The following is a 15,632-nucleotide window of genomic DNA, read 5'->3' as shown; positions in this document are numbered from 1 at the left end:
TCAAACAGTAATTTGCCTATATAGTGCAACTTCAAGGCTATCTACTGTATTTGAATGACTAAAGATGACACTCACCTTAAAATGTCCTTTGTATATATCTATTTGTCTTAGCTGTCTGAACTTGTCCAGGCATGTTAAGTGGGAGTGGACTGGAAATCCTTAACTCACGGTGTAGAACAATTAAGTTATCAAGCCGATTGCATTACTTACTACAACTTGAATTTTGTTTGAAGTCAATTAACGCAGAAATCAGAGTTCAAATTACACACAATATTAAGTTAATGTAATTACCAACATTATTACGCTAACACAACTTATAAATTAATGTGTGCAACTTAAAATGTTTATCTAAATCAATTAACGAACATTTTTATCTTGCAACCATGCATTTAATTATGTGGACGTGAAAGGTCACCTGAATTCATTTTTAGAGTTTAGCAAGTAAGGAACGGAGGTGGAGAGGCACAACCAGCGACAATCGTGTATTGCGTTACAATTATATGTAAAAAAAAAAATTCTAAATATGATATTTGGCCTCAAATATGCGCCCCCCCCTGCGATCTTTGGCGCCCCCCAGGTTGGGAACCACTGCTCTGATAGAACCTCGAGAGGTCAGAGAGGGGAACGGTTTTGGATAAAGAGAAAATAGAATGAATAGATTACAGGAGTATGAGAAGTAGAGAGAGAATAGATTTAGAAAAATGAGAAGTAGTAATAACCTTAGTTTTAAATATAAGATCCAAGCTTTTAGGATTTAAGTGAAAGAGCAAGAACCAAAATGTAGGTGAAGAGGCAAAGCGTGTCCACGCCAATGCACTCCCACCAGACCACTCTCAACCATAAGCTCTATTAAAAAGGAAGGCCCCAAGTGCACTCCCAAAACGGATACGCTGTCTGCCGCCTAAACATAAACTTGAAGCTGATTCCACAAAAGTGGAGCTTGATAAGAAAAGGCTAGAAGGCCAGAGAGAAGAAGTGAGTTTTAAGTGTTGATTTAAAAACCCCTAGGGTCTGGGCCGACCTCACATGGAGGGGCAGAGTGTTCCATATGTATGTATGTATGTGTATATATGTATATATATGTATATATATGTATATGTTCAACCCAGTCTCATGGCATTTCGTGTTATAGTCACGAAATTTAATTTATTGATTCGTTTTCACCAACACGATTATCCCCTTTTTTTCGTGTCACACAGAACGATTTTAAAAGCAATGTATTTTATACTGTATACTGGTAATGTGTTTTCGTGCCTGCAGCACGTCTTTTTCTCCGGTCGGGTCGTGGAAGACAGGAAGCTGTGTGGTTCATAAAAACATGTTCTTACTCAATATCAAGCCACAATTATTGCTTTTATTTTAAATCGTATAATTTCGGACTTTTGTTGCCGTCTGTGAGGGAAATAAATGGGGCTCAGAGTCTCAGAACACTGAAATCTGTATTTTTAAAATCTGTTTTTCCTTCTAATTTGTTATTCTTTTCTAAATAACACTGTTATTTACTCACCAATAACACACAATTATCCTTGCTTTTATTTATTGGTTTAATTCCATAATCTCAGGCTTTTTTGGCGTCCGTCAGGAACTGAATTTCGAAATAAAAATAACCGGAAACAGATGTAGGCCTAGGAGTTTAGGATGGCCGAAGACACTACACTACCCATAATCCCCAGCTATCGTTTACGACTACAGTCCCCGTGATTAATCTTCAAACTCTGGGATTGGATGTTGGAGTGGCAGTGCGCCAAGGTTACGCCGAGCGTCAAACAGCTCTTTGAAATGGAACGAAACCACGCCAGACTATCCAAAACTGGAATCGAACGCCCCCCCAGAACTACACATGCTGGCTATTGTGTTTAACAAAATGATCTATGGACGTCTCTACTGAACGTTTTCGTGACTATAACACAAAATGCCATGAGACTGGGTTGAGATGTTAGCTAAGTTAACACTAGATATGTAGCCAGCTAGCTAGCTTACTTTGCATGCTAACTTGTTGTCCAACCGATTCAAATAATGTAAAGCTTGCTACGGAGAGGTGTAGTATAAAATACACAATTACATTAACTTTTTAATGCTGCAGTTGCTATAGCATTCATGCCCGGATATGTGATATCTCTTCCATTTTCATCCATGGCGTAGTTAAATGTTAAATCACTTGTGGAGGCTCAGTCTTCTGCCAGAAGGAAAGCTAGCCAGCAACGTCCTGAAGCTGCACCTGACCTAACACACGCCCTTAACGGACCGTCTTCGCGGTTCCCATTGGAAAGTACCATTTCTTAAAGAGGGGTGACAGAGATATTATATATGTTGCAAATATTAGGAATATTAATAACTGATGCGGTCATAGGTAACATTTCAAACATCTGTTTCTAGATGCACATCATTCCACAAGTTATTCCCAGGCATTATTATGACGTGTGTGTGTGTATGTATATATATATATATATATATATGAACATGACTCACCGGCCTACCCCATACAGCTAGAGAATGTGATAAACCCACTTCATTTGTTCTTTTCTCCAATATTTACATTGCCTGCTGCAGAAACATTTTAATAACGTTTACTTTTTGAAGATTTCAAGATGCTTTGGCGGTGCATTATCTGCTGCGTTTTTATACATTTTTCACTGAAATTATTATTGAGCCATATTAATCGACTGCACAGTCGCAGCCCTGACTTCAGGTTGCATTGATGGATGCACTGAAGAATATAGAGTGTACAACTCATTCTACCATCATGTAAAGAGAAGACACTTTCAACATCTTCTGGAAGACACCAGACCAAGCGACACCACACGTGCAGATGAAAACCGACAGGATGAAACCCAAGCACAGCAGCAAAAAGTAAGTAACGGCTGCTAAGTCAGCTAAGATTGTTAGCTACAGTGGTTGGGCCACGTGTTAAAACTCGGATACAGGGTTAGTTTCGTACGTGTTGTGATGTTACAGATAGCGTTAGCCGATCAGCCACATTTAGTTATTATAAACCCATTGGCATTAACTAATCAATCTGCTAGGCTACAAGTAGGCGGCATCTGTCAACCATATATTTTTTATTCAGCAGTTAGCTATGTAGTGTTTTTGTGGGGATGAAAAAAACGGAAACAAATATGGATTACGTTGGTAATGTTTGGCCACAGGTACTAAAACAGTATATCACTAAAATTATGGTTTTCCACTTTTTCACTCTGCAAGATCCTGCAAGATGCATGCATCACTGTCAGGATCTGCACATGATTTGTTGAATTCACAGTTTTAGCAAATCAGAAATAAATCCCAAATTATTTACCCACTATTAAACTTAAAACAAAAATAAATACATTTTCAGATTTGATTAGAAAAAAAGTTTCATGGTTTTGTTTTCTGGACTGAATTTTTTTAATAAAGAGTGTTACCCAGACAATGGACTAAGTGCTAATACTTACAGTTAGTAATTGTTGCTGAAATAACTCTTACCCCCAAAGTTTGTTTAATGTGAAAAATAATCTTAGACAGATAGGAATTCAATATTTAAATTGCTCTTTTTTAGTGAAGCTAAATACAATTTCAAACAATCTTGTTTCTTTGATATGTTGTACACAGGACAACATTCAACCCGATCAGCTTCCAGCAGACTCCAGCGGCAAGGATCAGAACCTTCACACACCTGTCTCAGTTGAAGAGCAAATGGGCATCGACCAAGATGGAGCTGTCACAGTGCACCAAGTATGTTTTCTTTGTTGTTGACTATCTACTGAAAATTAAGGGCTGCTAAATAAAGGTCAAGCCGATATAGTAGTGGCAAATATTGGCCTAGCATATCATTTAAATATCAATTTTATGTATAAATATTTCATTAAATTCACCATATGATTAATAAAACTTAGAGGTATATGTGAAGATGTATTTCTATGTGCTGTACTAGCAAAACTAAATGAACACATAAAGAGGTTAGAACGGCGTATTGTCTTGTTAGAATACTAATGTTTGATATGATTTGGTCAGAGTTACAAAATATTAAATTATCTATCTTTGCTCACCACATCTCAGCAGTTTTTTTATCATCAGATGTGCATACATTTAATGGTTATATATTTCTGTCACAGTGAGTAATGTTATACCTGCAAATGTCAAGTTACTACATTTTGTATTGTAGGATCTGACAACACATGCCACTGCCTTTGTTACCAATGCCCGATCCAAGCATCGTCTGTCGCAGGTAAGATGCTTCCTTACACATGCGTTTGTATGAGTGAGTAAGCGAGCAACCAGCTTTCAGGTTTGGCTCAGATGGCTATTTGGGTTAGTATGTGACCTTTCTATCCCCTCACTGCAGATCATGAGAAGTATACGGTCCTTTCAAATTAAAAAGAAAAAGCGTACTGCTTGTCCAGGAACACCGAAAATGCACATTCACATGAATTGTGAATTGATGTTGATGATGTTTAGTATGAATATGCTCTATAAATAGGACTATTCAAAGAAAATGGAGAAAAGCATAAATTAACTGGACTCTATGGGTACTCCCCTTGATCATATCATGCAAGCATTCATCCACTGAGACTTTATAGATGTAGCCGGCCCCGGGGCAGGCCTACCTGAATGCGCATCTCACCGCATAAAAGGAAGCCTCGCCTCCTGACTGTCATCCTACACTTCTCTTCAGCAAGCAGCATAGGGCAGACGGGGCCCCTGAGTAGAGGGCTCCGCCTGTGTTTATATAACAAGGGTACCATACGTAACCCCTCGTTATATCTCTCACAGACATGTATACACGCGCTATCGTCCCACAACAACACTGTTCCATCTCACTGTCTCTGACCGGCTTTCTGGTTAGCAGCCGCTGCGCCTCACTCACCTCTCCCTCGTAACCGTGGAGAAAATCGGGGCTGCGGCTGACAGAGCACACCCTGACGCGCTTACCCTGCGGAGTTGTGCTATGACGTGGAGGACAGGGGGAAAAGAGTCCTCCAGCCCCTATGGGCCCAGTGCGCGTCAAATCAAGCGCATTACGCCCGGGGAGGGGGTCAGATGCCCACTGACCCACATCCCCCCTCCCTCCTCACCAGTCCTGCGTTGCCCCAACAAGCACAGACGATGAAAAGGAGCCAGACATGTCCAAGAGATAAAACTTTATGAAGGGGCCTGGCGTTGACCAAGACGCAGCCGTGCATAATGTCCTCCACACTCACGCCGTTAAATAAGGCTGTTGACACAGCCATAGCTCGTGTAGAGTGTGCAAGGACCCCCGTGGGGAAGGCTCTCCCCGCCTGTCCGCAGGCATGTGCAGTGCACTCGAAGAGCCAGCCTGCCAGGTGTTTCTTGGACAGGGCTTTCCCGGTCACCCCGCCCCCGAAGCACACAAACAGCTGTTCATTGTGTCTAAGGGCAGCCGTGCGCTCCACATAACATGCTAGTGCACGCACCGGGCAGAGGAGGTGCAATTTAGCCTCCGTCGTCCCACTATGGGGTGGAAGATTAAAGCCCCCCAACTGAATAACCCTCGACCTGAACGCACTCTTTAGGCTCTTGGGCACGAAGGAGGGGTTCAGTCTGATTGTCGCCCCGCTCTGGTCACCCCGGATCACCAAACAACTCGGGTACACTGATAGAGCGGTTAACTCGGACACTCTCTTGGCTGACGTTAAGGCAAGTAGCAATGCTGTCTTCCACGACAGTGCTTTCAGGGAGGAGAACTCCAGAGGCTCAAATGGTTCTGAGACCAGAGCCTCGAGCACCAGCGGCAGGTCCCATTGCGGGGCGGAGGCGTGCACTACTGGGCGCAGCCTCCTGACCCCCCGTAAAAACCGCAACATCAGTGGCTGAGAAAAGGCTGACCTGCCGACAAATCCCTCATGGCAGGACGAGATGGCTGCTGCCTACACTTTCACTGTGGAATGAGCAAACCCTCTGTCCACCAATAACTGTAAGTACGACAAAATAGATCACAAGATAGGGGGTCTATTTTCCGCTCCTCAAACCATCGCTGGAATCCAAGCCACTTCGGCCTGTAACAGGCTGCGGTGGATCCCGCTCTAGCTGCCTGGATAGACTGAATAACACTATCAGACAATCCACCCTGCCTTAGCCTGTCCCTCTCAGGAGCCAAGCCTGGAGAGGTTGGCCCAGAGTGGGTAATACCCCGATTGCATCTGCCACTTGAGACATCGCCCCCCAGAACTGGGGAAGGCCCCTCTGTTCTCCAGACCCGGAATGTGGAGGGCTCTCAGAGATAACACCACCTCTGAAGCCCATAACCACAGTTTCTCCGGTGTGGTCAACAAAGCGGCGGAGCGGACTCCGCCCTGCCTGTTGATATATGCCCCTGTGGCTGCTCCTGACCATTGCATGTCTCTCCCGAATTAAGGGTTTGAAATGCTGGAAGCTATAGCTCTCCCCAGGCAGGTCCCTCCCCATCCTGTTCCGGATGCGTCCGTAAACACTGTGATGCCCTCCACTGAGGGGGGGATGGTCACCAGACGCCGTTTGTGCCTCTTGGGATCTAAACGCAGGCTGGAGAACCACCTCTGCAGGCGGCGCATATGCAGTAACCCGAGTGGGACCACAACGTGAGCAGCCGCCATGAGACCCAGAGTCTGCATGATAGTCAAAGCTGTCACTGTTGCCCCCTGTCGCAGTCTGCAAACTGCCCTAAGCAAGGATGCCTGTCTGACAGGGTGGCGCGTAGACTGCCTGCATTGAGCACCACTTCCAGATACAACGCCTGTTGGTGAGGTATGGGTGTGCTCTTCTTCCAATTGATTGCAAAACCCAACTTGGTTAGGTGTAGGATCAATTGGGCTTTGTAACACATTGCCCCTTCCCTGGACCTGGACCTGGCCATGACTATGAGGTCGTCCAGATAAAAGAAAACTCTCAAGCCGCGGGCGAGCATCGGTTGGAGCGCTGTGGCCACACATTTGCTGAACGTGCGTGGGGACAGGGAGTAGCCAGTACCTGGAAGGCAAAACGCAAATACTTTCTGTGTTTCGGAGCAATCTCGACATGAAAGTAAGCGTCCTTCAGGTCGATGGTTGTGAACCAATCGCCTGGCTTCACCAATCCCAGTAACTGTTAACATCTGGAATTTTCTGCGTGCAATGTGGAGATTCAGGCTGCGAAGATCCAGAATGGGCCTGAATTCGCCTGTCTTTTTGGGAACCAGGAAGTACATGGAATAATGCCCCCCCTCTCTGTCTTGAGTGCGCACAGCAGACACTGCCTGTTTTTCTACCAGGGCCTGAACCTCTGCTCCGTGTGTGCTCCGTAACTGTATGGCCTTCCGGCAGAACCTCTAACCACAAACATAGGTTACTACCTTTATACCCACAGTGTTAATTGGCTCCTACACACTCGGCGTTATGTGTTTCCTAACCCTGCTACACCGGCCATAATGTCCCTGTACCCGCATAGTGTGGTTTATTACTCTCACCCGTGCATGCGCACTAGCTGCCTCCCTTACTGGAGTTACAACCTGTGCAGCGAGTGGGGAATCTGTACGGTCAACATTACGTGGCTGTGTGGGTGTGTGGAAAGAAAAGACACTCAGACTGGAATACAAGCAATCTCTTTTATTGTTCACAAAAGATGATCTTGTCACTGTGGGATCAAATAGGGAGGAGGTGGGATTCGCCCTTGCGTCCTGGCCGGAGAAATCACCTCTCTTCGCCGGGACGTTTCCTCCCGTCACCAGTCAACTCCTGGATGACGAAGCACCCCTTCGCTGAGGCGGAGCGGGAGCGGGAGCCCGCCGGGTTCGGTCAGCCTGTCCCCGTGAGTGCCGGTACTGGGCCGGTTCTTCGGGAACCCATGGGGGCTCTCTACCGGCGCCTCTCTCTCCGCCTTACCACCGCCGGGCGCTCTCTCCCTTGCGGAGAGGCCTGAGGGCGAGCCAGCGGCAGCATGCGGCTGAGCTACGCCCTCTTTCCCTACAGGCGACTGAAGCGCTGGGTGATATCGATCCGAAGAGCCCTTCCGTGGCAACAGGGTCCCAAGGAGATCGTCCCGGTCTTTCTTCTATAAAGTCTCATTGAATGAATGCTTGCATGATATGATCAAGGGGAGTACCCATAGAGTCCAGTAGAGGGTGGAGCCTGTGAGAGATATAACGTATTTTTACTCTCACTATGACATGGCTGCAATGTAACCTTTTTGGACTAAAAGCATTATACCCAGGGGTGCACATAACTGGTACGCATGCGTGGCATAAATCTAAATCGCGTAACATCCCTTGTGTCACTACGCGCCTTTGCGTACCTCAAAACATCAAAATAAAACACATATTTCGTCTACACATGTAAAAAAAATAAAAAGACATTAAGCAGCTACGTTGCTTAATTCCTAATTTTGACAAACATGGTCAACTCCAATTGTCAAAGATACACACTGCGGGATTTGATCACCCCGACAGGGCCCTCCTGGGGGGAGAGTGTCTTGTGATAATGGCCGAAACACTCGACGATCCCGAAGTCCACAACTGATGATGTGTCAAAAAAATGAATCAAGATCTATGAAATAAATATTTAAAATGTAATGAAAAATTAAGATTAGGATTAAAATTAAATAAATAAATTCCTCAAACGTGGGGCCTGCTGACCGATGTTCTTTACGCTTGGTCTTAATGGTCACCCGAGTCTACAGGGAAAGCACTTTGGAGTGCATATTCCTGTCTCTCACGTTTTACTTTTCGCCTTGTTTCCAACTTTTTCAGGAGAGTGCATTTACGTAGTCACGTTGTGCCTCTTCACTTTTACACTCCAGGGGTAAGAGTTCATATGGTGGGGGAATTCCATTGGCGGTATGCGCCGGCCTGTGCCTTTACCTTGGACTTATAATAGAACTGCTCGGGTCTTGATAGATTGAGTGGGGAAGTTCATGAGATCTTTCTAGATCTTCTTTCTGAAGAACCAGCACCTTACCGTGGTAGAGAGGTTTGTGTGCCCTGATGAACCTGGGGGCTGTGTTGTCTGGAACCTTGTGTTCCTGGTAGGGTCTCCCATGGCAAATTGGTCTCAGGCAAGGGGCCAGACTAAGATTGGTTCACAAGACCTCATGAAAGACCACACACGAAGTGAGGATACCCGGCCCGGAGGAAGCCCGGGGTCCCCTTCTGGAGCCAGGCCCAGAAGGACGACTCGTCGGCGAGCGTCTGGTGGTCGGGCTTGCCACAGAGCCCGGCCGGGCACAGCCCGAAAAGGCAACGTGGGCAACACCTCCGCTTCTCCGTCCCGCGGGCCCACCACCTACGGGAAACACCGATGGGGTCGGGTGCGCTGCCAGAAGGGTGGCAGTGAAGGCAGAGGGTCTCGACGGACCAGACCCGGGCGACAGAAGCTGGCTTTGGGGACGTGGAACGTCACCTCTCTGGGGGGGAAGGAGTCGGAGCTTGTGCGGGAGGTGGAGCGTTACCAGTTGGATCTGGTTGGGCTCACCTCTTCACACAGCGTTGGCTCTGGAACCTTACTTCTGGATAGGGGTTGGACTCTATTTTTCTCCGGAGTTGCTCAACGTGTGAGGCGCCGGGCGGGTGTGGGGATACTCAAGTCCCCGGTTGGGTGCTTTGTTGTTGGAGTTTATCCCAGTGGACGAGAGGGTTGCCTCCCTACGCCTGCGGGTTATGGGGGGGAAAACTATGACTGTTGTGTGTGCTTATGCACCCAACAGCAATTCAGAGTATACAGCCTTCTTGGAGACCATGGAAAGAGTCCTGTATGGGGCTCCTGAAGGGGACTCTTTAATCTTGCTGGGAGACTTCAACGCACATGTGGGCAATGATGGAGACACTTGGAGGGGAGTGATTGGGAGGAACGGCCCCCCTGATCTGAATCGGAGTGGTGGTTTGTTACTGGACTTCTGTGCTAGTCATGGATTGGCCATAACAAACACCATGTTCGAACATAAGGATGCTCATAAGTGTACGTAGTACCAGAGCACCCTAGGCAGAAGGTCCATGATCGATTTCGTTATCGTATCATCGGACCTGAGGGCCGTATGTTTTGGACACTCGGGTAAAGAGAGGGACGGAGTTGTCAACTGATCACCGTCTGGTGGTGAGTTGGGTCGAGTGGCGGGGGATGCCTCTGGATAGACCTGGTAAGCCCAAACGTGTAGTTCGGGTGAACTGGGAACGTCTGGAGGAGGCCCAAGTTCAGGAGGCCTTCGACTCACACCGCCGGCGGAGCTTTTCGGGCATTCGTGTGGAGGTTGGGGACATTGAACCAGAGTGGTCGGTGTTCAAAGCCTCTATTGCCGAAGCCGCGGCGGGGAGCTGTGGTCTCAAGGTCCTAGGTGCCTCAAGGGGCGGTAACCCTCGAACCTCCTGGTGGACACCGGTGGTCAGGGAAGCCGTCCGACGGAAGAAGGAGGCCTTCAGGGATTTGTTATCCCGGGGGACTCCCGAGGCAGTTGCAAGGTACCGACAGGCCCGAAGGGCAGCAGCCTCAGCCGTGGCCGAGGCAAAGCAGCGGGTGTGGGAGAAGTTCGGAGAAGACATAGAAAAAGACTTTTGGGCGGCACCAAAGTTGTTCTGGAAAACTGTCCGACACCTCAGGAGGGGGAAGCAGGGAACCATCCAAGCTGTGTACAGTAAGGATGGGACGTTGTTGACCACAACTGATGGAGTGTTAGGGCGTTGGAAGGAGCACTTTGAGGAACTCCTGAACCCGACAACTCCGCCCTCTATGTTAGAGGCAGAGCTGGAGTATGACGGGGGATCGACACCAATCTCCCGGGGGGGGGGGTCACTGAGGTCGTCAAACAACTTCACAGTGGCAAAGCCCCGGGGGTGGATGAGATCCGCCCAGAAATGCTGAAGGCTCTGGGTGTTGAGGGACTGTCATGGTTGACACGTCTCATCAACGTTTCGTGGAAGTCGGAAACAGTACCGAAGGAGTGGCAGACCGGGGTGGTGGTTCCCCTTTTCAAAAAGGGGGATCAGAGGGTGTGTGTCAATTACAGAGGCATCACACTACTCAGCCTCCCCGGGAAAGTTTACTCAAAGGTACTCGAAAGGAGGGTAAGGCCGATTGTCGAACCTCAGATTGAGGAGGAACAATGCGGATTCCGTCCTGGTCGTGGAACGACGGATCAGCTTTTTACTCTCGCAAGGATCCTGGGGGGGGGGGGGGCTGGGAGTACGCTTATCCAGTCTACATGTGTTTTGTAGACTTGGAGAAGGCGTATGACCGGGTTCCCAGGGAGTCACTGTGGGAGGTGCTGCGGGAGTATGGGGTGAGGGAGTCTCTACTCAGGGCCATCCAATCTCTGTACTCCCAAAGCGAGAGCTGTGTCCGGGTCCTCGGCAGTAAGTCGGACCCATTTCAGGTGAGGGTTGGCCTCCGCCAAGGTCTTTGTCACCAATCCTGTTTGTAATATACATGGATCAGATTTCGAGGCGTAGTCGTTGGGGAGGGGGTCTGCAGTTCGGTGGACTAAGGATTGCACCACTGCTTTTTGCAGATGATGTGGTTCTGATGGCTTCATCGGTCTGCGACCTTCAGCACTCACTGCATCGGTTCGCAACCGAGTGTGAAGCGGCTGGGATGAGGATCAGCACCTCCAAATCTTAAGCCATGGTTCTCAGCAGGAAACCGATGGACTGTCCACTCCAAGTAGGGAATGAGTCCTTACCCCAAGTGAAGGAGTTCAAGTATCTCGGGGTCTTGTTCTTGAGTGAGGGAACAATGGAGCGTGAGATGGGTCGGAGAATCGGAGCAGCGGGAGCGGTACTGCAGTCGCTTTACCGCACCGTTAAAGAGAGCTGAGCCAGAAGGCAAAGCTCTCTGTCTACCGCGCCATTTTCGTTCCTACCCTCACCTATGGTCATCAAGGATGGGTCATGACCGAAAGAACGAGATCGCGGGTACAAGCGGCCGAGATGGGTTTTCTCCGCAGGGTGGCTGGCGTCTCCCTTAGGGATAAGGTGAGAAGTTCGGTCATCCGAGAGGGACTCGGAGTTGAACCGCTCCTCCTTCGCGTCGAAAGGAGCCAGTTGAGGTGGTTCGGGCACCTAGTTAGGATGCCACCTGGGCGCCTCCCTAGGGAGGTGTTCCAGGCACGTCCAGCTGGGAAGAGACCAAGGGGTAGACCTAGAACCAGATGGAGGGATTATATCTCTTCGCTGGCCTGGGAGCGCCTTGGGATCCCCCAGTCAGAGCTGGTTGATGTGGCCAGGGAAAAGAAAGTTTGGGGCTCTCTGCTGGAACTGATACCTCCGCGACCCGACCACGGATAAGCGGGAGAAGATGGATGGATGGACGTTGCCGTTTCGCTCCCTGCAAAAAAATCTAGCGGACTTTCTATGACTGATTGAACTGGAGCTGGGCATGCCGCGCAGGACATAACCGACGGACCTGTGAAGCTTTACAGGAGGCAGAGGCTTAGATCACTGGAAGACAGAATTGTTCACCATGTGTACAGACAGGGTTCACGTCGGTATGAACAACAGAATTGTGCCAAAACTCTGCCAACTGGCTGCAGTGGGAGACTCCTCTGTGCACATTCTGTGCCCTGAACACTCACTGGAGAACTGCGCAGAATCAGCTGATCACAACGTTCATGCTCTGTGGTCAAGCTGCTGCAGTTATAATTACAACAAAATTGAGTAAAACACACAGTTGCAAACTGACTCAGGGTGTTAATGGAAGAGTTTGAAATCAGACAGAGATGGAAGAAGTACTCAGATCTTGTGTAGGAATAATACTCTGTTACAGTAAAAGTCCTGCATTCAAAATATTACTCAAGTAAAATTAGAAAAGTATTATCAAAATATAATTACCAAAAGTAAAAGTAGTCATTGTGCAGATTGGTCCATTTCAGAATAATATATATGATATGTTTTATAATGATTGATCATGAAAGTGTTCTCAAAGCTGGTGAAGGTGCAGCTAGTTTGAATGACTTTGTATACTGCAGGGTAGCTTGTGGATTTACTCCAGGTGGAACTAAAGTCTGATTTAACACTTGATTATATTTCACATAATTCATCCAGATCTGTGAAGTAGCTTAACTAAAGGTATTAAATACATGTAGTTGAGTAAGAGTAAACAATTTACCTCTGAATTGTAGTGGAGTAGAAGTACAAAGTAGCATCAAAGTCAAGTAAAGTACAAATATCTCAAAATTGTACTTAAATACAGTACATTAATATGATTCAAGATGAACAGATAATCATTTCTTAGTATTTGATCCTTCAACTTGGCCTCAGGAAATGCAATGACTTCACAGTTTTGGCAACACGTTTTGGAGAAAGCAAATTGGAGGCTTAAAAAGAGACAGGGAGGTGCATCTTCATCATCTAGCATGCAAGAAGTGTAAATAGAAAGATAGATAGTGAAGGAGACACTGAGGAAGACCACGCTTCGTATGGGGTTATAACCAGACACAGTGTAGCCATATATTAAAGGTGACCTATCATGCAAAATGCACTTTTGTACGTCTTTTCTACATGAATATGTGTCCCCGGTGTTCCAGGGAACTCACCAAGTGTCCGAAAACACAACCCTCTCTATTTTCCTCCATACCCAAATCTCTAAAAAAGGGGCTGCAACGGATCTGATACAGACTGATCCAGATTTGAACACTTCTGTGACGTCACAGAAGTGGCGCTACGGCTATTGGGCCAACTCCACCAATCAGGAGGAGACAGCCACGGACATTGCCGTTGGAAAGTGCTGGAGACGCTGTAGTTCATATGCCAGGCCTGTAGATGGTGCTGTTCTCACAGAATCAGCCCATGATGCAAAGACAGTGTTCAATTGAGCGAAATGAGGAATGGCTAAAATGCATGATCCGTTTGGTATTTTGAAAAAGAAAAAGTATAAATATGCCTTATATAGGTATGGTCCTACACTATATTATTCAAATATAGCATGATAGGTCCACTTTAAGTTAGACCTAGTTTTTCTTTGAGAACAAAGCACATTATTTGGCTTCTTACTGTACACAGTTAGCATTTATTAGTGGTTCACTGATGGTCGAGTTCAGTCTTAGTGCTATGTTATCCACTTTACTGTTGTGTCTATGTTATAAGCAAAACTGTAGATCACATGAAGCTACAGTGATCATGGTAATGTTTTCCAACATCAAAGATTGATCACATCACTTTCTATCTCTCATTTTCAGAAAGGCATGAATGACAATGTTGCTGGGGTGCAGCAGTATCAATCATCACTGTTGGACAACTTCAAGACGCAGATGAAGGAAGTTCTAAAGAAGAATTCAGGACGTACAACGAATCAACTTGAAAAAGATGCAATGCATATATTTGACAGTTTCATTGACCCCTTTGCTAACGTTTCAACAACATTTCGCCCGAACAGGAAGCAGTTTTGTTGTGTGGATGCAGAGGAAATTCCAATTGCTCAAACCATATGCAGGAAGAAACGTAGAGGATCAACAGATTTTTTCATCAAAGACAAATTATTTTATTATGTACCATTTGTCAAAAGTGTAGAGCAGTTCCTATTACATCCGAGGATTTTGACTATGATTTGAAGAGGGACCCCAGAGGTGCAGTGAAGGTTTTCATGACCTTGTTGATGGTTCTCTTTTAAAATCTCATCCCTTATTTTCAGAGAAACCAAATGCACTGTAGATTATTCTGTATACAGACGAAATAGAGATCTGTAATCCACTAGGATCCTTTGCATCAAAGAGCAAGTTGTTAATGGTGTACTACACCCTCTGAAATATAAGTCCAGAGTACGGGTCTAAGCTGGCTGCTATTGGGCTACTTGCGATGGCTAAATCAGCAAACATCCGACTATCTGGTGTAGATGTAATATTGAATAGAATAAAGGAAGACATAGATGCATTGTACAGTGGTGTTAAAATGCAAACTATTAACGGGGAGAAAACTATACATGGTGCTATGGTTTCTCTCTGTGGCGACACCCTGGCTCAGCATGAACTCGCAAGGTTCAAAGAGGGAGTGGGCTTTGCTTACAGTAAGTGCATACACTGTGAGTGTTCTTTTGAGGACATGCAGTCACAATTCAACGAGGATGCATATATTAAAAGAACATTGGAGAATCATGTCAGACAGTGTGATGAAATAGAAAAGGCTAGCACAGACTTGCTTCGCAACAGCCTTAGAACAAGATATGGGATCAATCGAAGGAGCAAGTTAGTTGACTAACGGGGACGGCAAACGCTGCATGACATTATGCATGTCATTTTAGAGGGTATAGCTTCTTTGGAAATTAAATGTGTTTTGAATCATCTTGTTCAGTCAGGAGAGTTCAATCTGTACTCTGAATTCAGCTATTCTTGGTTTCCCTTATTCGCCTCTAGATGTTAGAGATCGACCTTCCCCAATTTCTCTGAGTACACTTACGTCAACTGATGGTAAACTAAGGCAGTCATCAGGGCAAATGCTTGTCCTGTTGAGGATATTGCCATTTGTTTTGGAACATTTGAAAGTCGATGCATATGTGCAGTTGATAATGGAATTAATAGAGATTGTTCAAATAGTGTTTGCACCTGTTCTTACCATTGCAACTGTGTCAAGTTTAAAGTTACTGATTGAAAGTCATTTGAAGAAGAAGAAGATTCAACTTATTGTTATTACGTAGTACAGGTACTATGTAACAAAACTGTTTCTCTGCATTTGATCCATCCTAGTGTTAGGAGCAGTGGGCTGCCATTAT

General features: G+C 46.4%; 1 long non-coding RNA gene across 1 annotated transcript; it reads left to right on the top strand.

Moving 5' to 3' along the window:
• Nucleotides 1-1,085: 1,085 nt before the first annotated feature.
• LOC307012874 lies at nt 1,086-14,297 on the top strand. The gene is made up of 4 exons (XR_013800749.1): nt 1,086-2,850; nt 3,589-3,711; nt 4,142-4,204; nt 14,107-14,297. It is a non-coding gene; the product is annotated as an uncharacterized lncRNA (long non-coding RNA).
• Nucleotides 14,298-15,632: the final 1,335 nt, after the last annotated feature.

The sequence above is a fragment of the Notothenia rossii genome (assembly GCF_949606895.1).
Source record: "Notothenia rossii genome assembly, chromosome: 7".
Classification (NCBI taxonomy): Eukaryota; Metazoa; Chordata; class Actinopteri; order Perciformes; family Nototheniidae; genus Notothenia; species Notothenia rossii.
Note: the sequence above shows the minus strand (reverse complement) of the source record. Positions and strands in the feature narration are given on the sequence as shown.